The sequence below is a fragment of the Elephas maximus genome, chromosome 20, assembly GCF_024166365.1.
Source record: "Elephas maximus indicus isolate mEleMax1 chromosome 20, mEleMax1 primary haplotype, whole genome shotgun sequence".
Taxonomy (NCBI): domain Eukaryota; kingdom Metazoa; phylum Chordata; class Mammalia; order Proboscidea; family Elephantidae; genus Elephas; species Elephas maximus.
The window spans coordinates 18,836,194-18,863,962 of record NC_064838.1 but is presented as its reverse complement, the minus strand read 5'-3'; the positions used below and the strand labels follow the sequence as shown (position 1 = coordinate 18,863,962).

General features: G+C 41.3%; 1 protein-coding gene across 1 annotated transcript in view; it reads left to right on the top strand.

Moving 5' to 3' along the window:
* The window catches only part of EIF4E3 (eukaryotic translation initiation factor 4E family member 3), a 306,432-nt gene that overhangs the window by 206,122 nt on the left and 72,541 nt on the right, over nt 1-27,769 (top strand). The window lies entirely within an intron of this gene.

Sequence of the window (27,769 nt, the reverse complement as noted above, 5' to 3'; positions counted from 1 at the left end):
CTGAAAATACATTTTAAAAAACTGTTGTAAAACTGTGACTTCCCTTTCTCCCTCCCCCATTTTTCCACAGTTAGAATCAGTTTGGGGGAGATGTCTTAACCGGAATTTGAAAAGAAATGGTAAGACTTCAGGTGTTTTCTACCTAGGAGTCATCTTCGTAATTGAAACAGAAGAGTTCCTGCTATTTTTGGTTTCTGAGAGAAATAATATCAAATGTCGTTTGGAATTCCACTGGAGTTTTGATTCACAAATTGGAAATACCCAGCTTTTTTGAGTCCAGGAAAAGAAAATTGGGCTCACAGTTTCAGGAATTTGGAAAGGATTTTTTCCTCTCTGTCTTTCTATTTGAAACATCTTGTAATTGTACAGCATTAAAAAATATAAAAAGGAACTCAAGTAGTTACCATTCAAAAGGTGTCAACTAAAATTTCTTTGTAAAGGAGAAAAAAAAAAAAGGTTTACCATCTTGCCACTGGCTGCCTTGCCCCCCCCCCACCCCCCCCTTAGACTTTGGACTAGTCATTGTATGAGAGACAGGGGGAAAAAAAATCACTTTTTTTTTTTTTGGAAAAGTAAACAGCCTCCAACTGCTGATCCTTGACAACCCAAATTAAGGAAGCAGGAGAGATCAAAAAGAACTGCTGCTGGGTTGTTGTCAGGAGCTGCTACATGGAGAGCCCTGGACTATTCGATCAAGCAGCAAGGCTATATGTTCACTTGTGCAGAAGTGGACCATTGCAAATGGTGATCTTTGTTGTGCAAGTGAAAGCTCACTTGGAACGAAATAGACAGCCCCCTCTCTAGGCAGCATTTGAGTTCCTTATGGATGATGAGTTGCTATACAAGTTATTTTTTTAATGCATCCTTCTTTATGAGGACATTCCATCTAAAAAGGTGTTGAAAGAATATTAAGTGGTCCGGAGGCTGTCTTGCTGCCCAGAACAGTGCAGTTGAATTCTTTTTACCAACATTAGACTCCTACACTAGAGTTAGAGAACATTTTCTCACATCCAGTTTAGAAGATCTGCTTTGTCAGAGAAGCCAGGGTTTTGTATGTGAGGGTTTAAAGCTGATGTGAATCTGAAAAAAAAAAAAAAAAAAATTTTTTTTTTTTTTCCTGGTGATGAAGTTTTGTGTCAGCCCACTCTGGGAATTTAAAAAGGCAAGAGAGGGCATAACCCCCTTTTATAGATTGATGTTCAGCATGACCACTTTGCTACTTTCATTCAAGTTCCCTGTAACTTGTCCTTGCTTGTTGTCTAGGAAAATTTAACTGCTTTACATTTTTAAAGGGAGCAGTAACAGTAATTACTGTAGCATTTTGTTTTCACAGGTTTATCAAAGTATAATGAAAGAAACATCAACTATTCAAATTAACTGTCTCAAATTAAGGGTCTTGTGTTGCTGGAGATGCCTGTGAGATTTTGTGTTTATGTTTAAATCCTGGAGTATAAACTGAGCAGCACTTTTTTTTTCCCCCCTGCTATAAACCATTTCCAAATTAAATGTTATTTTCAATTAAGTAGAACAAAGTAGGAAATAGGACAAGTAAACATAGACAGAAGAATAAAAATAATTGTCATTTAAGGATTATGTTTTTAATTAACAAGTGTGGATCAGGTACTAAGCACTCTGTGTTTTTTTATAAGCCAGAGTTCCATAACCATCCTACCCAACGTGTTTCAGAGTCTGTAGCGTTTGTTGGATATACCTTTTACTGTATAATTAAACAGTGTGAGTTAAGAATACACAGGGTTGCTGTTAGGCAATCTTCTGCAATATGTAATGTTTTTTAAAAGCTTCAAATGTTTTCTAGTTAAATCATTTGTACCAGCAATAGCACAAGTTAACTGATAATGTTGAGCCCAGGCATGGTTTTTTGCTAATAAGTTTCTCCTTGTTTCTCTTAAGACTATACCCCAGGCCTTGTAAATTTGCATTCTTAGGCTCTGAGGAAGGATATACCTGTTTTCAGCAGTTGTTTGAATTATCAGAAGGTTTGTGATATTTCCTAAGCAAATATATTTATACCACAGCATGCCCAATGCCAGAATTAAGAAAGAGAAGGGAGAATATAGCAGATGTCACAACTTCTTTTGAACCCAGCTTCCTCTTTGCAGCCAGTCTTATTGTGCATGCTTATTTGGTTTGTATGTTTTTCTTAAGACTCAAGCTCACTTTTGAAACGTTATCTCGTCAGATTCTGCATCACAAAAAAGCCTGTGTGTCCAGATAGTGTTATGTGTTCTAGTACCCATTACATTTCAGTGGGTGTGCCAAGAATATTTACAAGGCATAGCAAGAGTTCTGTCTTTTAAAAATAATTTTAGGCACACGTTAATAAAATTTAAATAGATTGCAGGCTGTCAGAAAATAGTATAAATTTTGTTTATGATTCAGTTACTTTAAGGTACTTACGTTAAAGAAACTCATTTAACCCCTGACTGAAGGGCATTAAGTGGGGAGGGAAGCCCTCCAAATAGCTCCCACTGCCCTTTGCTCTCCCGATAATCTTAAATTACTACAATTTAATTGCAACTTCAAGGCATTGAGCGTGAGCTGTTTCTCTGTGGCTGAGAAAGGGTTTCCGGAGCATATGTAGATTTGCACAAGTAGTATTTCTGTTTTTTTTTTTTTATTATTATTAATTTTATTAAGGGCTCTTTGCTTTCCTTTCTTATCCTGTTAGGTGTCGTACTTCTTTTATAGAATTCAGTCATAGTCAATGCCATTTTTGTTAAGCCAGCAATATTGGCCTTTCTCTCTCTCTCTCTTTTGTGTGTGTGTGTGTTTTTGAACCTAGAGTGTATAAAGATCTCAAGCAGGTAGGGGTTAATTTTCTAAAGAAAACAACCTCAAGAGAGGCATCTGCTGAATAGACAGGTGAACTTTATACGTGAGCCAACATATACTTTGACGGTTTGCAGGGGAATTTTTTAAATTTATTTTTTAGTCGGTGGCAGTAAATGCAGCCAGGTGATGTAACGCTGAGGTTGTGAGTCAAGGAAGTTTGCAGTTGGGCTTCTGTACTTCTTGTGATTTCCTCCACTGGTCTGCAAGCCAGTTTGCTCATCAAGGAGCCATCTTCCACTGATTTTAAAAAAAAAAAAAAATTCTCTTACATGGTGCTTGGATGAAATAAGGGTAGAGATGCCAAAAACCGGAGTGTCAGCAGACTAGGAGATGAGGCGAGTTCCTGAAATAGGGGCCAACGAGGTCAAATTTGGGATATCTTATGCATGACAGCTGTTTTTCCCTGGGACACATATAGTTTATTTCGGCGTGTATGAGACGATGTGGTTAGTAGAAATGAAACAGATTTGGCTTGGATAGCCAGCCTAAAAATAAATGTTGTAAGAAACGTTTGATTTCAAGAAGTGCTTTGGTTTTGTATCCCCCAGATAAATGTTCTTGCAGTTAGGGCTACAAGGCTGGTGTTCTCTGAAGAGGAAGTGGAGTAAAGTGCTTGGCAATCAGGGAAGAAAATTAGACCGCGTTCTTTGTTTCTTTAATAAATAATTCTTATTAATTACAGTCAGTTTGTGCAAAGGCGTTTTTCAAGCTTTATGTAGAAGCCAGCTCCCATTCAGGAGAAAGTTGTGCTAGAAGCTGTGAGTCCGTTTCCTTGCTGTGTTGTTTTACCCAGCCATAAAATCTATTGACCAGATTGGCTGGTGGATGTCTCGACAAGGCTTGTTTTTCTTTTTGAAATCCCCCGACGCCAGTTTTTAATATATGGCCTGCCTTGTGCACAACAGGTGTTTGTTTGGTAGTTATTTTACGGCGACTTAACATGAGAAAAACATTTCCTACCCAGCCAGCCACTGGGGGAAGGAGCTGTTTTAAAGAAAGAACGTGGTACCTGGACAGGTGTAAGTGGGTTTTTCTTTGGGACCCTCCCCAAGCTGTTTTGTTTTAAAAAAAAAAAAAAAAAAGACTCAATTTAGTGCCTGGAAATTGCAATTAAGTCATAGTAATTTTTAATTTAAGATTATTGGGAGGGTGCAGAGGGCAGTGGAAGCTTTTTAGTGGTCTCGACTTGACGCTTAAAGCTGCTCAGTCATGAGGTTAAATGAGTTTCTTCAATCTGAGTACTTAGAGTAACTAAATCGTAAACAAAATTTATATTAGATCCTGACAACTAATAATCTATTTAAATTACATTAAAGTATCTGGGCAAAAATTTAATTAAAGACAGAAGTACTGTCAAGCCCTGTAAATATCTTGACAGATCTACTCAAATGGAACTGTTATCACGAAATATTTACATACGTCTGGTGTGTTCGGGAACATCTCAGCAATGCCTGTGCAAAGCTAATTGCACTTTCCAAATCACACTTTAATAAAATAGTTTTTTTTTTTTTTAAAGGATGTGAGTATATATAAAATTGTGTTTAAAAATTCTGTATACGATTTAGTTCTCTGTATTCAGGAGCATCCTGTGATGGGTTTATTTCGTCAAACTGCTGCTAATTCAGTCAAACTGCTGAAATGGGAGGAATCAATGAATAGAAAACTCATGTCATTCCTTTTGGTTTCAATAGTTTGAAGATATTAGAGGCTAATGTGTTATGGGACCATTTGCTGAAAGAAAAAAAATGGGTCTGAATGGGGCATTATTGGGTCTCTATATGATGGCACTAGAAAAAAAAAAATCAATAGAATAGATTGACTTAGGATGGAACAAAGACTTTCTCCTGAATTTTAGATTTGGCCACATACTAATTTATAGTCATCCAGATTGTACCAGATTCTCTGGTTTTAGTTTACTTTGTGATGAGTTGTATTTACTGGGACACCAGTACAATAATGTTTCTAGCATCACACTCAAAACCTCAGTTCCTGAGGAGTGTTTGTCTCCTTCCCAGCCCTGCAGTTGAGTCTTAATGTGACTTTTGGCAAACCATTAACCTCTCTGCTCCAGGCTCCCCCTTTGTGAGTTAGGGGGTAGTATTTTAAAGTACATCCTTTGAGCTTACTGATTGAAAGGCTTGGTGCTTTGTTATTCTTCAGACTTGAGTTCTCCTGCCTGGTCTCTCTCCACTGAGCTGGGGACACCTGACCAGAGATGCTGGCAGGTTCTCCTTCTAAAGACAGATGAGCACAGAGAAGAAAGTGGATGCTCATGTATGAAGTAGAAGGAGGTTGCCTTTGGTCTTAATTCAGGATTTTTCAAAGTGAGGTTCCTTGATGACCTGCATCCAAATCATTGTGTGTGGGGGGGTGGCAGTGGGGGGTGGAAGAAGATCATTAAAATACAGATTCTGGAACAGAATTTTTGCTAGTTGACGTAAAAGGGTGCATTTTTAGCAGACTTCCCCAGGTAATGCAGATGAAAACAGAGACCCAGGGGCCTAGTGATTTATGCTGCTAAATTCTGGAACTGAAATCTTTATCTCACTTGGATTTTACTGATTTTTGTTTTGTCTTACCTTGAGGCCTACCCTATGTTATTTGTAATGTATTTTGCATTTTTGTTAAGAGCCGGGACAGGTGGCTCTTATACACGAGCGTTAGAATCACAGCACAGCCATTGTTCCAGTCGCAGACATAGTTGTGCCACTCTTGCAGGTGCCATACCTGGTATGGGGTCAACATTTGCAGGTGATTCTGATGCCCACCGAAGTGGGAGAACTGGACTCTTCGGCTGTGAGAAGGCTGGATGAAGACCAGTGACCCTTTTTAACTGCTTGGGTGTTGTGAAACTTAAGAGAGGGTTATGGGCTCCTTTTTCAGAATCAAGCAAAAAGAAAAACAGCAGGCAGAACAAGAACCTCACAGTTCAGAAAGAGGACAGGAACAACCTGGAGCATGGGTCGTTTTTACCAAGTATCAGGCATTTCCTTTCAAATTATGCCTTGCTTGCATCCGTGTTTCCCAATGGGCATTGTCATGTTGTAGCTACCAATTAGTGTCAAATGGCTTTCTGGTTTTTTTTTTCCCCCCCTCTCTGAGTATTCCATCTTAATTTTAAAATCTGAAATGTTTACTCATTAGATTAACCGTGCTAGCACAACTATGTCAATTTCCCTATGCATCTTGGAAAATTCTCTAGTTTTATGTGACGAGACATGCACGGATATTGATGGAAATAGCCTGGCCAAGGATGCCACACAAATAAAGCAGAATTCTAAAAACAATGCATCCTACAAGATTATGAGATAAAGGAAGATAAAATGCTAAGAAGGCTTGTTTCAGTATTCAGGGCTTCAGCTAAAGATCTAACTGCTAAGATCAAAAGAGTTATTTAAATGAAAGTTGTAAGATACATCGTTTTTTTGTCTGCATTAGGAACACACCTTTTGAAGTTGCCCAGCAATAGAGTAGTGGTCCAAAATGCCTTCACCTGAAAAAAAAAAAAATTTTTTTTTTTTTAAATTTCCATTTTTGATTTCGGGTGTGGTTTTATTTTAATAGGTACCCAAAAGTTGGCAATTGTTTTTATGTTTAGAAACTTCACGGTTGCTTTGACTTCTGGTTCAGGTGGCATTTAGAGTAATTCTTGTAGTAGAAAGTTGTTTTATTTCTATTCAGAACCTGAATCACGTGCACACACACACAAATAATAATAATCTGATGGGGCAAGTTTTGAAACTAGAGTATTTCTAGCACCGAATAAAGGGTTTCTATAAAAGGTGAAACACAGAGCTGATTGAAAAAATAGAAGATGCAAGGGCAGAGGACACGTAGTATTATTAGTGTCACTGACTGATGAAATCTACAGTGTGATGTTAAATCTTACCACCTTTTTTGTTGAAAGGATGTGAATCATTTCATTAAGAAAGGTTAAGTAATTAACTGATACATTGTTAGGGAATCAATGAGGGACCTTTTTCAGTGATGTATTATAGAAATTCTCTAATACGGAGTTTGCTGCGTTTCCTTTGTGGAAAGAAACTGGTTGGACCTTTTGAAGAGGGGGTTGGGGCATCTTCAGAGCCTATCGCTGTCCGCGTGCAACTGTAATAATTTTGGAAAACATTCTCTATTAAAATACGCAATCGTCCCGTTCTGGGTTCTCCTCCGTGGCCTTCACCAGGCATGTCGTTGCAGACCAGCTCTTTTGAATGCTTTCTTGGGGTTTAAGAAGGGTTCAACTGCTTAAATGTGTTCATCTTATTTTCTAAATAATGGCTTTTGTTGCAGTACGATGCCTGTTGATAGTAAACGCTCAGCCATAACTTTGGTAAGCTTACAACAAATTCTTATGCTTGTAGAAGCAAGTCTACCTTTTTTGGCCGTTGACTGGGGGTGCTTCTCTCTTTTGTCTCTCTGTCTTTATGGCAACTGCAGTGCAAGGTTTAAGTATTCCTGGATGGAAACGGGGCGTCAGGAAGAAAGCTTCTCACCTGGCTAAAGTTCACCTTTCCCCTATGCTCCTTTATCCCGAAATCACACACAAGGTATGCTTCTAGCTGCTTCTTCCTTGTTTGTGTGTTCACCTTGGCTCAAAATGAAAAAGGTGCTTAAAGAGGGATCTCGTTTCTGCATTTGTTATAGTTTGTTTCTGCTAGCAAGCAAAGGGGTCAGTTTCATAAACTGTAGGGAGTATTTCAGCATCTGAGATGAGTTCTCATAGCAGAGTGCTGAGGTGAGAATTCTTTAAATACAAGACAGTCATAAATACTTTTGAAAACAGCAGAAATGGATTTTATCCTAGGGTGCGGGGTTTTTACATTTGTAACCCACGCCCTGAGTCTTGACTAAAATGGAATGTCTTGGCCTCGAGCACTTTGATCTTAAAGCTAAGGACAACTTTTGAGGAAAGAAATTTGGTGGTTACTTATAAAGCTATTTATCCTAAAACGGTGTGCTTACATCTTTCAATTTTTACTACGCGCTAACCTAAGACACCAGAAAGGAATAAAGAATAATTCAGGGGGTACCCATGTACCTGCAGCTCAGGCTAAGACAGAACATGTTGCTGATCCAGGCTGTAACAGGCTCCTGGCATGTCCCTTCTTCATCTGACCTCTGTGCTTCTCCCCTGGAGGTGGCACTGTCATCAGCCAGCTGTTTTCATCCCATTGCAGTTCTTTATATTTTTAACATGTATGTATGTATTCTCAAAACATAGGTTTTTTTTGGGCCTGTTCAAGGTTTATACTGATGGCATCCTACTGTGTGTGTTCTTTGCTAAGTTGCTTTTTTTTTTTTTTGGTTCAGTAGAATTGGCAAAATTCGTTCAGTACAGGTAGCTGTCTGTAGTTTATACATTTTTCTACATGAACCTTGTTCAGAAGTGGTGACTATTAATCCAAGACAAGTTCTCCCTGTTTAGACCTAAAACCCAGCAGCATTTGGAATATAATAAATTTGGAAACAATTTAGGGTTAAAATGAAACCATCAGTCCCGAGTTGAGCATCATAATTTGTTCATCTGCTGTGTTTTTTTTTGGGGGGGGGGAGACCCTTCAAAGTCAAACATTTACCAAAGAATTTGATGTAAAAAAATAATATGTAGACTGGCTGATCTCTTACATGAAGGAGAAAAGCAACAAGCAGGCAAAAAGCATTCTTTTGAAGGAGCCTAGCCATTTTCTCATTCTTATTTAAAGACTTGGCTTAGAACTTAACAGTTACATATGCAGGCTAGCGAGTTAAAAAGCGATGTTTAATTAACAGGCGCTTTATACTTCTGTATCCCTGTTATGATATAGCACCTTGCTCTTCAGAGTAGAAAGTGCTTTCTGCATATTTTAAAGGACTGGCATCTTTATGGTAAGAAAGCCATATAAATAAAGATATAAAAAAAATATATACTTAGGTGGAAATCGGAGCATGTTTTTAAAATAGTGTGTGTCTACTTTCAGCTCTGTTATCAAACTGGCCGCATTAGCCGGAGTCGATGCCCTGTGTTTATGCTAACGGCCCAAAGAATCGATGATGCGTGACTGGATGAAATCAGTGGGATAATCAGAGAAAGTTATCAGTTTTTTTGTCATTAAATATTAGTGATAAATAATACACTGTTCACTTTGAGTAGACAGAACATATTTAATTCTGATGTACAGAGTTTCAATTTAGTCTGGCTGATTGCTGAGTAAAATGATAATCTTTCGTAATTCAAGAGGAGAGATAAAAGGCATTGGTGTCAGCGTGGCTTACTGACTTAGGTCATCTAGAAATGTTTATCTTGATCAGCCAGGGAAGCTTGGAAGAACTTTTTTTTCCCCCTTCTACACAACTTGGTTATTTGTACTGACGTTTTATTAGGAATATCAGATACTTGGCAAATAGCATAAATGACCGGAGATGTTAAATACAATGTGTCTAAAGGTAGATAGTGTTGCCCTGAAGAACGGAGAAAAATAACACAAAGGTAAAATGTTTGGAGAATGCCTTATTTATTTATTTTTTTTAAAGACTGCTGTATATTAGACAGCAACCATTAGAGTCAGTGATATCCATTAAATAACAGCTTTAATTTTTAAAAAATTGAGTTTCTCATGTCAAAGTTATATTTGGTAATGGATTATTGAAGTAGAAATAATGCTTGTAACTTAGCATCTTTTTCTAGGTTCATGAAACATTGTGGAAAACATAGATACTACCATCTCTGTTGTGAAGGGTTTCTTTCTTTTTTTAATTATAGTGATATACACACAAGAGTGTGTACAACCTTTCATCAATTTCTACATGTACACGATAGTGACATTGATTACATTCATGTTGTACAATCAATTCTTGCTCTCTTTTTCCAAATTATCCCACTACCATCAACATACATTCAGTGGCCTCTAAGCAAAAGCAAAGGGTTTCTAGTGCAATTCTCCATGAAAGATGTTCTTCCCTCGACAGAGCTCAGCAGTTGTTTTAGAACAGCACCAAGTGACAAGAGAGAAAATAAGAGAATAATTAGCTATGTTTTATAGGATGTAAAGAAAGAACGATTGAATTTTACAAAAAAACCAGATTGAAGGCCACTACGATAATATTTAAAAAAAAATTGCACTGTAAAAATGATTGTCTTGAAAACTAAAATTCCCACCCTCCCTTGGCCAGCCATGTTCTGCCATTTTCCTGTCTGCTGTCCAGCCAGTGCATGTTGGCTCTTATCAGCAATACCATCCACTGTTCCAGCAGGGACCGTCACTATGGTAAGGCAGGCCAATTGGGTCAAATTTTGTGATCTGGCAGCTGTCCACTGGGAGCTAAGATCAGGCCAGGCTCATTTTTATGTGTGTCCAAGGCCAAGATTTCAGCTTGGTGAAAGGCTGTGGAATTTATTTCCCAAAGTGCTGCACAAATGCCGTTCCCTGTTTTCTTCAACTGCCTCCTTGGGCTGAGATGATTGCTTAATGCTCTTAATTATGCTCGATCCCTCTGTATTTTCAAACACCTGTGTGTAATTCAGATCATGGGTGGTCACAGAGCCTGCCTCGCCAAACAGCTTCTCTTTCAGAAAGGGAAAATCCCAAGGAACCTGACCGTGCCCCAGTGTGAGGGAGCAGAGGCTTAAAGAGGATGAAGCGGTTTCCCTCCAACTTCCATTGTTCAGCTTAAAAATGTCTTCAGTCCTTGAGTTGAGAAGAATCTTATAATGAATGCCTCAGAATATTTTTTTTTTAAATATGCCTGGGTTGTAAGATATCCATAACCATTATCTATACCCATATCTGTATCTTAAAAAAAATATATACGTATATAGTGTTTCTTTCCCTTTAGTCATGCCAAGTAACCTCTGAAGTTTCTTTATAGAACAAGGAGGCAGGCTAGGACCAATTTGCTTTCGAGACTTGGGGTATTAACAGAGGAGTTTATTGGCTGCCTTGACCCCAGAGTTGGGTATCAGGAAGTTGTGACCAGTCAGAGATGGCAGAGGACGTCAGAAATGGTCTGGTCCAGGCACTGCCTTTGTCCATGAGAAGACTATGGCTCAGAGAGGGGATGTGATTTTCACCAAGTTAGCTGTCCATTGGGATTAGATCCAGCCTTGTTCCCCACAGTAATATCCATATTTCTATTTATGTACATATGTGAATGTAGCTATCTACATTGACACATTTATGTGGGTATATACGTTTAAGTATATATATATTTGTATATACATATACAGTCACGTGTCATTTAACATCCACGATACATTCTGTGAAATAGGACATCATGTGATTTGGATGTTGTGTGAGCATGCCCAGGTCGCGAGCAATAGCATTCACTGATTTTACACCTCCGTGTTGTTTGTAAACCTTTTATTTTGCTTCCGTGTCAATACTTCTCCTTTGCTTCTTGCTAGTGCAAATTTCTTCATGGAAATTTCAAACCGCCACGCTCCTCAAATTTTCCATTTTTAGCTCTCTTCCACTTCTCAGAGTATGTAAAGCCATGAAACCAACAATTGGCATAAATTTCCTCTAGTGACAGTGAAAGAGATGCAATTCCTCCTGCCCTAGGCCAGTTTCTTCACCTGTGCTCTAAATCCCAGCTCCTCTCATCTTCTGGGGTAATTTACACTATAAAGGAGAGACTAGAAAATAGCAGATGCCAAGATGTGCATGGTCACTGTCAGTAAACGTAACAGATGGATGCATTTTTCATATTGTTTGACCTATCCACAGTATTTAAAAGTGCATATCTAAAAAAATACCATGAATCTCCACCTATCATTCTGACTTTTCAGGCTTTTACATGTATGACTACCTCTGTTTACTCTGGTATGGAGTCAGACATTGCCTGAATGGACGTTATGCCGCACTTGACTGTGTGTGTGTATTTGTGTATACACACATGCCGATACGTGTATATGTATGTGTGTATGTATATATGTACGTATATAATACGTATACGTATGCATATATGTATAGTTGTTAATAGGTGCCATTGAGTCGATTTTGACTCACAGTGACCTAGTATGGTGGAGTAAAACTGCTCCATAGAGTTTTCTAGGCTGTAATTTTTATGGGAGCAGGTCACGAGGTCTTTCTCTTGTGGAGCCATGGGGTGGGTTGAAAGCATCAGCCTTTGGGTTAGTAGCCAAGTGCTTAACCATGGTGCCAGCAGGGCTCCTTGTGTGTGTGTGTGTATGTATGTGTGTGTGTGTGTATGTATATATATACATAAAGAGAGAAAGAGCATGATCATGTATTTTATTTTAAATAATATATACAAACCCAAAAGACCTGTTGCTGTTGAGTTGATTTCCCACTCAGAGTGACCCTAAAGGACAGAGTAGAACTGCCCCATAGGGTTTCTAAGGAGCAGCTGGTGGATTTGAACAGCTGACCTTTTGCTTAGCAGCTGTAACTTTTAACCACTGTGACATCAGGGCTCCAAATAACGTATATGTATATGTATGTTTTATTTAAAATAATATACATGTATGTAGGTATATATATATATAATTTAAAATAAAATGTTACAGCTTTGTTTCATGTACTTTATTATTACTTTTATTCCACACTGTATCAAGAATGTTACCTGTATCATAAAACAGTGTTCTTTTATAATTGTCAGTAGCTACATGGTCTTCCAGTGTATGCATTTATATTTGATTTTCTCTCTCTGCTAGGAAACCCCTTTTGAGAGCAGTAACATAAGGACCAAATTGTCTTTTCTGATGTTTGTAATCTGCATGGGAGCAAGGAGATAATAGGCCTGTAGAGCTGCAAGTTTTTTCTCTGGATACACGTGCTATATACCTTTGTGTGTGTGTGTGCGCGCGCACACGCACGTGCGTGTATTTGGGAGGTGTACATTTGCTGTGGATAAAATAGGATAAGGTTGAGTATCTGGAACTGATTTTAGTGAGTGGTTCAGATTCTTAAGCATCTTGGGGTTGAAAAAGCACTCTGTCCCCCTCACTCCCATTAATCCCATTAGTGACATCTGTGTCTTACTCTTCCTTGGGCTCCAGAAGTTATATTGAGCACATTTTGGTTCACCGGTCAGAGCATGTATTAGACAGGAGGTGGGAAAAAAAAGTTTGCTTTCTGCGTTAAATATCTATTTAAATTTCTGAAAATCTAGAACAATCAAGCCAGGTCTCACACTAAGACTGTAAATGGCCCGTGAAACAAATGTTTGTAGAAAGATAGAAGAAAAGTTCAAAACTTCAGAGGCTTTTGAAAGTTCAGAGGACAAACCAAAAGTGGGGGGAGGACCAGCTGCATAATTTGCAGTGCCTAATACAAAATGAAAATGTGAGACCCCTTGTTAAAAAATTAAGAATTTCAAGAATAATAAACCAAAACAAACAAACAAAAACGAACCCAAACACATTGCCGTCAAGTTGATTCTGACTCATAGTGACCCTATAGGACAGAGTAGAATTACCCTATAGGGTTTCCAAGGAGCAGCTGGTGAATTCGAACTACCAACCTTTTGGTTAGCAGCTGAGCTCTTAACCACTGCCACTAGCTCCTCAAGATCAAGAACAATAGCAGAGCATTAAACCAAATGGGGCCCTTCTAATTATGAGGCTCTGTATGACTGCACAGGTCACACACCCATGAAACTGGCCCTGCCTAGGATTCATCAGCTTGCTTAAAGGGCTTTGCTTTTCTGCCCAGTTGTGTCTTCACATGTAAAAGAGAAGGACTGGATTGGGACAGGCATGGCAATCTGAGGCCCTCTTGTGCCACTGCCATGGGCCCCTGGCAGACAGCACTCATCAATCTTGGCTCTCTCTTCCTGAATCCAGACTGGGTTGCAAATCCCTTTGAGAACACACATGTCTCCTGAGTTGCAAGATAGCCATTGAATCCAACTTCTCTGTCATGTCCTTGACTGGGTGTTATCTACAGGCTTTGCAGGGTCCTATGAGTGAAGTTATCCATTGCTATCGAGTCATTTCCTACCCATAGCGACCCTATAGAGCTGCCCTATTGGCATAGTGGTTAAGAGCTACGGCTGCATAGTTCGAATCCACCAGGTGCTCCTTGGAAACCCTGTGGGGCAGTTCTACTCTGTCCTATAGGGTTGCTAAGAGTTGGAATTGATTCGACAGCAATAGTTTTTTTTTTTTTTTTCTTTTAATGAGTGAGGTTGGGGCAATGGTGGTTCAGTGGTGGAATTCTCACCTTCCATGTGAGTGACCAGGGTTCGATTGCTAGCCACTGCATCAGAAGCACAGACACCGTCCATCTGTCAGTGGAGGCTTGCATGTTGCTATGCTGCTAAACAGGTTTCAGTGGAGCTCCCAGACTAAGATGGACTAGAAAGAAAGACCCACGATCTGCTTCTGAAAATTAGCTGGTGAGAACCCTATGGATCACAATGGTCTGATCTCATTGTGCATCGGGATGCCAGGAGTCGGGGGTTGACCCCACAGCAGCTAACAGCAAGTGAGGTTATTCGTGCTCAGGCTCCCTCACTCAGCCCTTTTACCTTGACCTTACCACCGTGACTGAACTTTCTGTCCTTGTCACTTTCATTGCTCTTCATTGTCAGCCACTCACAGCTTCATTCTGGGATACGTGCTGGACCTAACGTTTAAGGCAACCTCAGAAAAGAGCTGTTCCTTTCCTCCTTTTATCCCCTACTGTTAATTATTAAGCAGACAGACTATCTGGAGGGGCACGATTTGATTTACTGCCTTCTGAAGTCACAGACTAGCCACACCTGGGAGACGTGGTTGACAGATGCCACCCTAGATGCAGAAGTCATTTTATGGTGATGCCGTACCTCTGTGTTGGACTGTTCGGGCACCCTCACTGGTGAAAATAAAGTGAACTTCCCTAACTGGATTGGAAGCCAAGCATGGATTTTTTTTTTTTTTTTGGTCGTACCAAATTTTAGAATTTTAACGTAATTGGATCATTCTGGAGTGTTCCCCCTGGGCCAAATAGTTTTTTTTCCTCTCTTGTAATATGCACTGTTTCTCTGCCACTCAGTAGCTTTGACATCTATTTAAGCAAGTGATCGTCTTTGAGTCTCAGTTTATCTTAGTGGCAGTAATAGTGTTATGTTAGGGTTGACACGAGGCATAATTGAGCAAATGTATGCAAAACAATTAACAGTGGTTGGCTCAGCATCAACATTTGATTCTTGGTGGCTGTTTATTATCAATGGGAATTATTTCTGATGCCCCAGTTTGGTTTATGAGAACAAGGGATTGGTGGTTCATTCCTTTCTTTTTCTTGAGACCGTTGGCTCAGTCAAAGTTGGGAAGGTTAAAAACGCATCTCCCATGCTTTTCTGGCTTTCTTCCAACTTTGCCGACATCTTTTTCACCGCCGCCTCCTCTCCTGCTCTTTTCCATCCAGCACCATAGCTCTTCCTGACAAAATGGCATGAGCCGGTTTTGAGGGAGCTGGGAGTACTGGGAGGGGTTGCTTTTTGAGCTGACATAGAGGCCGTTTCTGAGAGCCCAGAGAGAAGGTGTGGTATGTGTTCTTCTGGGGAGGAGGCATGATGAGCTTGTTAGGAGCACCTCAGGGGCCAGGCCGGGGGAGGGGGCTTTTCATGTCCCTGTGACCATTTCGATGAAGCAAAAGATTGCAACAAACAGGTTGGCACCAGTGTCCACCCACTGGTGGCGAGGCTTCTTCAGAATTAGTTGCCTTCCCCACCCACGGGTCTGGTACGCAGCGAGGAAAGGAAGGAAAAATAAGTGGCTATGATTGGTCCCCTGTCGAGCTTCTCTCCAGCAGACAGTCGTGGGTTTTGAACATCAGCGCCCTTCCATCCAGCTATTTACCAGATTGCCTCTTGAATTGCCTTTCCACAACCACCTTAATTTTTGCACTCCAGGGACTGGAAATGATACTTTAGTTGGGTCAGACGTTAGACTACACAAGGGCTTTATAGTCAGGTTTGGGATTTGAATGTGTTTATGTAGTCTGTCTGTATTATTTTTCCCTGGCAAGGTGTGTGGTGTTCACATCTTCACTCATTGACTCCTTTGTTCACTCTTTCAGGCATTTGTTAATTTATCGTTTGTTGACCCAGCTTTGATGCTATGAGCTAGGAAGCATTGCTAGGTGCTGTGGGAATACCTTAGTAAATAAAACCACCATGAGCCTTTCCACACCTCCAGGTTCTTTTTGAACATCTCCATTTAGGCGTTCTAACACAACATCACTTACACATCCTATCCAACGTTATTATTCACGGGGGCCTTTGTCAACAAGCTTATGAGTTTCTTCTTTTTCTGCCTTTTATCCCTGGTGGTGCATTGGTTAAGAGTTATGCTGCTAACCACAAGGCCAACAGTTCGAATCCACCAGCTACTCCTTGGAAACCCTGTGGGGGCAGTTCTACTCTGTCCTGTAGGGTGGCTGTGAATCAGAATTGACTCAACAGCAACAGGTTTATTTACCTAAATATCTGGCTGCTCAGCACCCAGTGAATCATCTTTGGGCATAGTTACCATGTCTGTAACAAATAGGGTGTTCAGTTACATTCTGACTACCAATAATATACTATGTACTATACCAAGTATGGAAACCCTGGTGGCATAGTGGTTAAGAGCTACCACTGCTAACCAAAAGGTCAGCGGTTTGAATTCACCAGGCACTCCTTGGAAACCCCACGGGGCACTTCTACTCTGTCAGGTAGGGTTGCTATGTGTCGGAATCGACTTCACGTCAGTGGATTTTATACCAAGTATAAGCACCTTTTTTGCTTTCTAGCCTGAGCACTTAATTATGACCTGACAGATTGATTTTTCCATTAGACCAGAAGACAGTTGTCATCTTGAGCAGTTCTTGGTTTGAATTCTTATTAAGTCTATTTAGCTCCACCCCCAATATGTATATTTAGCAAAGACTCTCTTTTTTTGAAATAATTTTTATTGTGCTTTAGTGAAAGTTTACAAATCAAGTCAGTCTCACATATAAACTTATATACACCTTACTACATACTCCCACTTACTCTCCCCCTAATGAGTCAGCCTACTCCCTCCTTCCAGTCTCTCCTTTCGTGACCATTTTGCCAGTTTCTAACCCCCTCTACTCTCCCATCTCCCCTCCAGACAGGAGATGCCAACATAGTCTCAAGTGTCCACCTGAACCAAGTAGCTTACTCCTCATCAGCATCTCTCTCCAACCCATTGTCCAGTTCAATCCATCGAAGACTCTCTTTGATACAGTGAATTTTACACAACAAATTGGTAAAAACCCAAATAAAATATCCTAATGATAAGTTCACGTTAAAAAGGTCCTGATATAGAATTGCTTTAATGCCCACTGTAGTCCTGTATCTCCACTGAAAGCTGGCCCATCAAGTGACGCCAACTGGCAGTCTGAAATCCATGAAGCCATCGTTTCCCATTCTTCTTATGCCCTGTCAGGGACAGAATGAAAGAAGACACTGGTGTCCACAGGCCCTGTCCCCTCAATGAATGACTTGATTTCTTCCCTTCCCTCCTTTTAATTTTCATCCTTCAAACACTGCATGGAACTAACTTCTGAAAAGCACTGTTTGCTCGTTCACCAAAGTATAAGCTCCCACTCAGAAATTAAAACAAAACAAAACTCTGCAAAAGTCTTTTCCCTTCACTAATAAAATGTGTCTCAGGGCTGAAAATGCCACATAAGCCTGTGACGCAGGTTGAAGGTGAAACCTGATCCAATCCTGTATAACTGTGTGTGCAGGTCACAGTGCGTGTGTGCAGGTCACACTGCGTGTGTGCGCAGATCACAGCTCTGGAATTAAGCAGAATTGGGTTTAAAGAGGCTTTTTAACCCTTGTTTTGTGACTTAAAGCCTATCGACTTTTCTAAATTACCTTCATCTTCTATGTGTGTGTGTTATGTTATTAGCTACTGTCAAGTCAGACCCCAACTCATGGTGACCGCACGCACAATGGAATGAAACACCGCTTGGTCCTATGCCATCCCCATGATCAGTTGCAGATCAGTGCATTGTCATCCATGGGGTTTTTATTGCCTGATTTTCCGAATTAGGTCACGAGGACTTTCTTCCTGGTCTGCCTTGGTCTGCGAGGTCTGCTGAAACCTGTTCAGTGTCATGGCAACATACAAGCCTCCGCTGACAGACGGGTGGTGGATGCGTACAAGGTGCATTGGTCGGAAATCAAACCTGGGTGTCCTGCGTGGAAGCTGAGAGTTTTACCACTGAACCACCAATGCCCGTGTGTGTGTGTATAAAAAGGGGTATAATGACAAAACTTATAAGTTTGATCTATGGATTAAATGAGATCATCCGTGTAGAATGTGATGCACGGTACCTGGCAAAAATAGGAGCTTTAGAGATGTTAGTTTTTACAGTTACTATTCCATGTTTATTTGGTTAAAAGTCATATTCAATATCCCAGGCAGATAAAAGATGAGCACCTTTGCATTGATGACTCTAAAACTGAAAGAGGCACACCGCATATGCCTCCCGTGAGAGGAGGGACCTCTGGTTCATTGTTGTTATGTTGCCCCGGCAGGCTTTGTTTTGGGGTTTGTATTGACTTGCTTTGGTTTCGTCTCTGCGCTTTTGAATAAGCCTCTATAATATGGTTTTCTTGGGTGTTTTTATTGCTTCTGAAATTGGTGCAGGTGCAGAGAACAGGAAATGAAACCTTTGGCAGCCTGAGGGAGCCTCATTCAAATTGTGCCAAAGAGGTATAATATACAAGTGTTATCACCTTACCGATAATCTGGCGTACTGTGGGTGTTCACGCGTGCCGTGCGAATTACAGGGAGTGAAGTCATACGGCAGTTTGGCACCAACTTGCTCTGCTTCAGGAAGGGTGAGATGGAGGAAAACCCTCGTGCCTGGAGGTGGTGTTCAAGCCCAGCTTCGCTAGTAAGGAGGCATGGGATCACTATTTCATTATTGCTGTCTAGTCGTTTGCATTTCACATTGTCATTGAGGCTGCCCCTGTTGGGTGTCAGGAAAGTGTCTTTAATAAATGAATCAGCACCATGTTTCTGGAGTTACAAAGTTTAGTCTGTGCTTGAGACTGCATTAGATGTTTCCCTCTATTCCATTGAAATGTGGAAAATTTGAAAATTCAAGACCCACGGCTAAAGCGCCAAGCACTCCAAACGTTCAAGTACTTGGATAGCTGGAAGGGTTTTGTCTAAACAAAGCCTGGTCCTTAGGGCTGATTTTGGTTGTCTGTCCTGAACAGGTTAGACAGGGGCCATGGTGGCCTTGGCTGTGTGGCAGGTACCAGTTGCTGACGAGTGGACTCCAGCTCATGGTGGCCCCATGAGTGTCGGAGTAGAACTGTGCTCCCCAGAGTTTTCAGTGGCAGAGTTTTGGGAAGTAGATCATCAGGCCCTTTCTTCTGAGGTTTCTCTGGGTAGACTCAAACTGCCAACCTTTTAGCTAGCAGCCGAGTGTGTTAACCATCTGCATCCCCCATGGACTCCTCTGTGGCAAGTAAAGTCTCTCCTCGTTCTGGCCATATGCTGATCTTTGCATGTGGTGGGCCTTCAAAGATACGTTAAATTGAATCACATTTGTCCAGGTTGACCCACCATCCTGGAGAGGCCTCCGTATGTGCTTCTTTGTTGAACTGAAAAGTGGGCCATGCACATCTGGGTAAGTTGCCCATGAAACTGAGTCGTCATATCCTCCGCTTGGTAAGAGAGCATCTCAAACACCTTGCCTGACCCCTTAGAGCAGCCCGAGCCTCTGCATCTATCCCCCAGCCCTCCACTTGGCCTGGACATTGTGTCCCTTCTTCTTTAGCTTGCGTCATCCCAGCTGTTCTCTGGCCCTGTTCACCCACCTCCCTGTGTTCTGTCTCACCTTGCATGGCCACCTGGCTCCTTCATTCATCTCCCCAACTTCATTAGGCTCATATTCCATAATTTCCATGTTTCCATCCCATATTTGCCAAAGGAGTAATTCTTCCCTTCCCATTGCTGTTAAAGAAAGCCATTGGAAGGTAGGAGTGGGATGGGGAGCTGGGTAGGAGGAAATACTAAATGAAAAGAGGAGAAATGAAGACTAAGGAACAGGCCCAGAAGATCCAGAACCCATATCTATGGGGCCCATAAGTCACACGCTAATCATTGTTCAACTTCCTATTTGAGGGAGACTGCAAGAAAACCCAGTGCCGCTAATAGAAAAATCAAATTATTCCATCACTGACATCCATGGTCTCTGAATTGGAGGGAATAGGATTGGGCTCCAGTTTGGCTGCTTAGTGTCTGGGTGACCTTGGACAGGTTGCATAGTCTCAGTTTGTTCTTCTGTAGGATGGTTTGGTGATGATACTAGGAACCTAACTAGGGATGTTGTGAGCATAATTTATGTAACACCCAGTATCTGGCACACCCTAAGCCTTCAAAAAAAGATAGGTATTATTAGCTCCTTATTCTAAAGCCTAGAGAAAGCAGTTTCTTTGTGCCTTGCCAAGAATCTATTGCAGCGCATAGTGTGGGGATAAACCATGTGAACAGGGATCTACATGGTCTGACTCAGATTCCCGGCGTTGCTGGTTCTGAGCCATGTGACCGAATAAGCAATTAAACCTTTCTGTTCCTCAGTTTCCTTATCCGCAGGATGGTGTAATAGTACCTGTTGCATAAGGTTGGTGGTGAGAATTAAGTTATCGAATGCATGTTATTCACTTAGAATAGGACAGAGGGCCTAGGGTGTAGGGAGTCCTGGCTAAATTGTAGGTGCTACTGTAGGTGTCCTGATTATGCTTACAGTCATTACTACTTCTCTATCCAGGTAGAAACAGCCACTGAGAGAATTCATGTAGAACTCTTTAAAATCATTCCGTATCTTGACAGCTTTTGGGGGGCAAAAGCCCAAGCCTGGGAACTGGTTGGGGAGTGTTGATTTTTAACCCAAAGTCCTATCATCAGGCCTGAACATTTGGCCCTTTTTCCCCTTTGCCTGAGATGCAGACACATGGAAGTAGTTTGTAGCCGACGGGTATCAGGGCTTGGCTTTGCAAGTGGAAGATGAAAAACATTTACTTGCTACTTGCCGTAACTTTCTTACATTTTCTTCATTCATTCCCCAGGGAAAGAAAAAAAAGGAAACTACAGTGGGAATATATTTTGTCATTTCCTGTGTTAGTGGGGTTGTGAATGAAAATACACTGCAAAGGAACACATTAGTACCTGATGATGATGATTTACCATTCAATGGAATTTGATTTATACTGAGTCTGTTTGGGAAAAATACCCACAAACTTGTTGCTGTCAAGTCAGTTCTGACTCACAGTGACGCTATATGGCAGAGTAGAACTGCCCCTGTAGGGTTTCCAAGGCATCTTCTTTTTATTTATTTATTTACTTAATTTTCATTGCGCTTTAAGTGGAAGTTTACAAATCAAGTCATTCTCGCATACAAAAATTTATATACACCTTGCTATGTACTCCTAGGTGCTCGCCCCCTAATGAGACAGCATACTCTTTCTCTCTGCTGTCTATTTTTGTGTCCATTCGGCCAGCTTCTGACACTCTCTGCCCTCTCATCTCCCCTCCAGACAAGAGCTGCCCACATAGTCTCATGTGTCTACTTGACCCAAGAAGCTCACTCCTCACCAGTATCATTTTCTGTCCCATAGTCCAGTCCAATCCCTGTCTGAAGTGTTGGCTTTGGGAATGGTTCCTGTCTTGGGCTAACAGATAGTCTGGGGACCATGACCTCCAGGGCCCTTCTAGTCTCAGTCAGACCATTAAGTCTGGTCTTTTTATGAGAATTTGAGGTCTGCATCCTACTGCTCTCCTGCTCCCTCAGGGATTCTCTGTTGTGTTCCCTGTCAGGGCAGTCGTTGGTTGTAGCTGGGTACCATCTAGTTCTTCTGGTCTCGAGCTGATGTAGTCTCTGGTTTATGTGGCCTGTTCTGTCTCCTGGGCTCAAAATTGCCTTGTGTCTTTGACGTTTGTTCTTTATTTTTATTGTGCTTTAAATGAAGGTTTACAGAACAAACTAGTTTCTCATCAAACAATTAGTACACACATTGTTGTATGACATTGGTTAACAACCCCATGACATATCAATACTCTCCCTTCTCGACCCTGGGTTCCCTGTTACCAGCTTTCCTGTTCCCTCCTGTTTTCCAGTCCTTGCCCCATGGCTGGTGCACCCCTTTAGTCTTCTTTTGTCCTATGGGCCTGTCCAATCTTTGGCTGAAGGGTGAACCTCAGGAGTGACCTCATTACTGAGCTGGAAGGGTGTCTGGGGGTCATACTCTCAGGGTTTCTCCAGTCTCTGCCACGTCAGCAAGTCTCGTCTTTTCTTTTTGAGTTAGAATTTTGTTCTTCATGTTTCTCCAGCTTTGTCTGGGACCCTCTATTGTGATCCCTGTCAGAGAAGTCAGTGGTGGTAGCCAGGCACCATCTAGTTTTACTGGACTCATTCTAGTGGAGGACAAGGCTGTCTTCTTTACAGAAGCAGACTGCTTCCACAGAGCAGCTGGTGGGTTCGAACCGCCAACCTTTTGGTTAGCAGCTGAGCATTTAACCACTGTGCCACCAGGGTTCATAACAATAATACTTATAAAATGCTTCGTGTGTATAGGTGCTGTTGTAATGCTTTCTGTGTGCTAATTCATTCCATCCTCATGACAGCCTTATGAGGAACAGAGAGGCAAAGGGCTTGTTCCTGTTTCATCTAAAATACTGTAGAAAATCATACACGTTATGGTGGCAAGAGATAATTTGCTACTATCTGGTTCAACCATCTTTTAAAAATTTTTTTGGTAATAGCTTTACTATAATATAATTCACATACATATATATACGCCAATTTAAAGCCTACGTTTCAGTGGTTTTAAGTATATTCAGACAGTTGAGCAACCATACCACCATAAATTTTAGAACATTTTCTTTAAAAAAAACCCCAAATCTAGCAGTTACTCCCTCCTTCTCCCCCATTTTCTCGTAAACCACCCCCATCCAGCCCTAGGCAACCACTAATCTGCTTTCTGTCTCTATGTATTTGCCTATTCTGATATTTTATATATATGGAATCATATATATGACCTTTTGTGTCTGGCCTCTTTCACTCAGCATAATTTTTTTTTTTTTTTTGGATGGGAGCTTTAGATGAAGGTTTACGGAGCAAATTAGTTTCCCATTTTTCTGACATTGGTTGCCAACCCCACGACGTGTCAACATTCTCCCCTTCTTGACCTTGAGTTCCCCGTTACCAGCTTTCCTGTCCCCCTCCTGCCTTCTCATCCTTGCCCCTGGGCTCGGATGCCTCTTTAGTCTCTTTTTGTTTTATGGGCCTCTCCGATCTTTGGCTGAAGGGTAAACTTCAGGAGTGACTTCAGTACTGAGTCCAAAGGGTGTCCAGGGGCCATACTCTTAGGGTTTCTCCAGTCTCTGTCAGATCAGTAAGTCTGGTCACTTTTTGTGAGTTAGAATTTTGTTCTACATTTTTTTTTTTTTTTTTCTCCAGCTCTGCTTGGGACCCTCCATTGTGATCCCTGTCAGAGCAGTTGGTGGTGGTAGCTGGACACCATCTAGTTGTGCTGGACTCAGTCTGGTGGAGGTGGTGCTATTTGTGGTCTGTTAGTACTTTGGACTAATCTTTCCCTTGTACTTTGGTTTTTTTCATTCTGCCTTGCTTCAGACAGGGTGGGACCAGTGGAGTATCTTAGACAGCTGCTCACAAGCTTTTAAGACCCTGACGCTACTCAGCAAAGTAGAACATAGACTAGTTTCTTTGTAAACTGTGTTATGCCAGTTGAAGTAGATGTCCGCCACGACCATGGTCCCCAGCCCTCAGCCTAGCAATTCAGTGCCTCAGAGAGTTTGAATGTGTCTGTGAAGTTTCCGTGACCTTGCCTTGGTCAGGTTGTGCTGATGTCCCCAGTATTGTGCTCTGTCTTACCCTTCACCAAAGTTAACCACTTATCTGTTGTCTAGTTAGTGTTTTTCCCTCCCCACCCCTCCCTTCCCTCATAACTATCAAAGATTTTGTATTGTGTAAACCTTTTCATGAGTTTTTATGATAGTGGTCTCATACAGTATTTGTCCTTTTGTGATTGACTTATTTCACTCAGCATAATGCCTTCCAGATTCATCTGTGTTGTGAGATGCTTTGCAGATTCATCATTATTCTTTATCAGTGCATAGTACTCCATAGTGTGTATGTACCATAGAATGTTTCTTCCATTCATCTGTTGATGGCGCTTAGGTTGTTTTCATCTTTTTGCTTTTGTGGATAATGCCACAGTGAACATGGCTATGCATATGTCTATTCGTGTGCCGGCTCTGATTTCTCTAGGGTATAGCCCTAGGAGTGGAATTGCTGGATCATATGGTATTTCTATTTCTAGCTTTTTATGGAAGTGTCATATCATTTTCTAAAATGGTTGTACTATTTTACATCCCCACCATCAGTGCATAAGAGTTTCTCTCTCCCTGCAGCCTCTCTAACACCTGTTATTTTTTGTTTTTTTGTTTTGTGCCAGTAATGTCAGGGTGAGATGGTATCTCATTGTAGACTTGATTTGCATTTCTCTAATGGGTAGTGATCTCAAGCATTTCCCCCTGCGTCTTTTAGCCACCTGAGTATCTTCTTTGATGAAGTGTCTGTTCATATCCTTTGCTCATTTTTTAATTGGATTATTTGTCTTTTTGTTGTAGAGGTGTTGGATTTTCCTATAGATTTTAGAGGTTAGACCTTTTTCAGGGTTGTTACAACCAAAAAATCTTTTTCCCAGTCTGTAGGTTCTCTTTTTGCTCTTTTGGTGAAGCCTTTTGGTGAGTATAAGTGTTTAATTTTTAGAGGATCCCAGTTATCTAGCCTATCTTCCGATATATATGTATTGATAGTCATGGTTTGTATCCTATTTATGCTGTGTATTAGGGCTTCTAGTGCTGATCCATTTTTTTTTCTTCTGTGATCTTTATAGTTTTTGGTTTTATGTTTAGATCTTTGATCCTTTAGGAATTAGTTTTTATGTGTGTTGGGAGGTGTGGGTCCTGTTCATTTTTTTACAAATGGACATCCAGTTTTGTTAAGTTTGTTAAGAAGAATGTCTTTTCTCTGTTTGATGGACTTTGGGCCCTTGTTGAAAATACGGTGACCATAGATGGATGGATTTACACCTGGGTTCTCGATTCTGTTCCATTGGTCAGTGTGCCCGTTGTTGTACCAGTACCAGGCTGTCTTGACTACGGTAGCTGTATAGTAGATTTTCAGGTCAGGTAGAGCAAGTCCTCCTACTTTATTGCTTTTCTTCAATAGTGCTTTCCTTACCCAGGGCCTCTTCCTTTCCATATAAAGTTAATGATTAGTGTTTTCCATCTTGTTAACGGTTTTAAGATTCATCTATGTTGCAGCATGTATCAGTACTTTATTCTTTTTTATGATTGAATAAAACTCCACTGTATGGATATAAAGTTCCCTGGGTGGCTCAAATGGTTTTGCTTAGCTCCTAACCTAAAGATTGGTGGTTTGAACCCACCAAGTGACACTGCGGAAGAAAGACCTGGTGATGTGCTTCTGTAGAGATTGTTGTTGTTAGGTGCCATTGCGTTGGTTCTGACTCATAGGGACCCTGTGTACCACAGAACAAAGCACTGTGCAGTCCTACGCCATGCTCACAGTCGTTGTTATGCTTGAGCCCATTGTTGTAGCCACCGTGTGAATCCATCTCTTTGAGGGCCTTCTTCTTCTCTGTTGACCCTGTACTTTACCAAGCACGATGTCCTTCTCCAGGGACTGATCCCTCCTGACAGGTGTCCAAAATATAAAAGACACAGTCCCACCATCCATGCTTCCAAGGAACATTCTGGTTGTACTTCTTTAAGACAGATTTGTTTGTTCTTTTGGCAGTCCATGGTATATTCAATATTCTTCGCCAACACCATAATTCAAAAGTGTCAAGTCTTCTTTGGTCCTCATTTATTGTCCAGCTTTCACGTGCATGTGATGCTGTTGAAAATATGGCTTGGGTCAGGCGCGCCTTAGTCTTCAGGGACGTCTTTATAATCTGTAAAGATTATAGCCAAGGAAAGCCTGTGGAGCTCAGTCCTACTCTGTAACACATGGGGTCACCATGAATCAAAATCGACTTGACGGCAGCGGGTCTGGTTTGGTTTCAGCTATGGATATGCCTTGTTTTGTTTATCCACTCATCAGTAGGTTGACATTTGGGATGTTTCCACTCTTTGGCTATTGTGAATAAAGCTGTTGTGAGCATTTGTGTATAAGTTTTTGTGTTGGTGTATGTTTCAGTTCTCTTGGCCTGAACTAGGAGTGAAACGGCTAGATCACATGGTTTAACCTTTTGAGGAACTGCTAGGTGATTTTCCCAAGTGCCTGTACCATTTTATATTCCCACCAGCAATGTATGAGGGTTCCAGCCTCTCCATATCCTTGCTAACTCTTGTTACCTGTCTTTATGATTAACTGGTCTTTTTGAAATGAGGAAACTGGGACCAAGAAGAGTTTAATGATTCGTTTCAAGTACCAAACCTGCTTGTATGCGTAGGTTCTTTTCTAGGCCCTGAAGATACAAGGATGTAAAACATGATCTTTGTATTGCAGGAGCCCACTGTCTGTGGGGGAGTCAAAAACATAGTCACAGCCCATGGTGCTGGTTGCCGTAATGGTGGCAAGGTGTAATGGGAGCACTTGTAGCAGAAACTCACCTCAACCTCTCTTAAGAAACAGAAGATTATTTAATGGCTCACGTAACAAAGTTTGGTGGTGATTAGCTTTGGGAACAGATGGATCCAAGCGCTAAAACAGTGTTGTCAGTAGGCTGGCATTTCTTGTCCTTGCTTTCTTGTTGTCTCCTTCAGTCATAAGCATCTCATTTCTTTTTATGCTAAGATGACTATCGGTAGGTCTGTCTTTCTATGCTACCACCTGAGCATGTCCAGCGGAAAAGGAGCTTCTCTCTCCCCATAGCTCTAGTAGGAATTCTGCATAGGTCTCTCACTGGCCCAGTAGGTTAATATAATGGTCTTTCAACCAGTCACCATGTGGAAGATATGTAATGCTCTGACTGGAGTTTAAGGGGTAGAGGGGGTCAGTCCACCCAGACCACAGGGATTAAGAATGGGTTGGGATGATTCCCAAAGGGAAAATAAAATTCTGTTTATAAAAGAATAAGAAATGATGTTTAGATGGCAAAAACAGCAGTTGTCTACTCTACCAGTTTGAGGGCTTTCGTTCACATGTTACTGAAATCTTAACTCACACTGGCCAAACTTACTGTTTAGTGGGCCTACATTAGTTCATTAAAGTAGAGTAGAAGTTCAGGGATGGGGTGGCCTTTAGTCACTGAATCCAGTGACTGAGTTCTCAGTGATCCCCTTGAGTCCACTCTTTCCAGAGTAAGAGAGAGACTGTCTGGTTCATTTGCTCTTAAGAGCGAGAAACCTGCTTCTCAGGATCCTGCCTCTCCCCCACCCCAACTTCCATTCTACCTTCTTAGCCTGAATTGCCCATTCCCATGACTAGGTGGCTGTCATTCCATGATTGGCTTAGCCTGGGTTTCTAAGCTAATCATAACCACCAGTCAGGCTCAACTCTGGGGATGGGAGTAGGACCAGCTTTCCCTGAGGCTCTTTGGTTTTGTGGGAGAAGGGTACATGCCTGAATCAGGTCGGAGCTCCATTAAGAAGGAGGAATATGGGAATGGAGGTTGGGAATCCAGTGAGCAATGCCCGCAACTGGAGATGGGTGGTGGAAGCCCATGGGGGAGTAAAGAAACATTCTCCAAGGAGGTCATACTTGCATTGCCTTTAAAGAAATATAGGGTTTCAAGGGAGACACTGTGGGCGTGGGACACTGACATTTCAGGCTAAGAAAAGAGCATGGGTAAAGCCAGTTTCCCCAGCATTGTTGTAACAGTGAAGGTAATATGGTATTGAAGGTCTTCTTGTATTGTTTGGATAAAGAACTCAAGGAGCAGAAGGTCAAAGGCAAGACTGACA